The following is a 939-nucleotide window of genomic DNA, read 5'->3' as shown; positions in this document are numbered from 1 at the left end:
GGGTGGCGGTGGACCTGTCACAGGAAGGCCACTGCTCCCAGGGCAACACAGAGACTAGGCTGTACGTGGTTCACACTGGGACTGGAGGGGGCGGGCGTGCGCCACCATAAACGTAGGCGTGGCAATGAATCAAGTCCCACAATTTCAGATACAGAACCTATTTTTCAAGCTCAGAATATATTTAAGGAAATCTTAGAAAACGGTCCATCGTTTTAGAGAAAATAGTAACTTTCTTGTTTTTTTGCTGGGATAAGATCTTGCTATGCAGCTCATGGGCGTCTTGAACTTTTGGTAAGCCCCATGACTCATGCCTTAGACACATGAGACACCACGTCCAACTTAAATGAGACCTTTCTACAACAGACACAAGGGGGCAATGAAGCACAGTTTTAAATGTCTTGAACATAAGGCAGAAGGGACAACTGCTATATGTATTATATGTTTCATTTTCGTAGAAATTTATATTTTCAGGTTATAAGCAATTTTACAAGAAAATCAAATTCAAGGACCAACTATTTCCTTCTATTAAAACCTAATAGAAGAATTTTGGTCTTTCATTCTTACTTGGCCAAATACAACAAATGAATTTGAAAAAGAGCCACAGAATCTTCAAACAAGAATCACTTTTACTGATGATCAATTTTTTTTTTTAAAATCTTTTTGAGACAGGGTCTCCCTGTAGCCTCAACTGGCCTGGAACTCACTGTATAGACAAGGCTGGCCTTGAAGTCACAGAGATCGGCCTGGCTCTGCCTCCCAGGTGCTGGGATTAAAGGTGTGTACCACCAGACAGGCTTTTACAGATCTTATCTTTTAAGGTATGGTTTTTTCACCAGAAGAATGAAAACTGTAAGTCTTGATCCACTTTTTTTTTTTTTTTTTTTTTTGTGTATGTGTGTACTGCCTGCATGTAGGTAAGTGCACTCATGCCATGCAATG

The sequence above is a fragment of the Nannospalax galili genome, unplaced genomic scaffold (genome assembly GCF_000622305.1).
Source record: "Nannospalax galili isolate Female #2095 unplaced genomic scaffold, S.galili_v1.0 scaffold116, whole genome shotgun sequence".
Lineage (NCBI taxonomy): Eukaryota > Metazoa > Chordata > Mammalia > Rodentia > Spalacidae > Nannospalax > Nannospalax galili.
The sequence above is the reverse complement of the archived record's forward strand: the minus strand, read 5'-3'. Positions refer to the sequence as shown.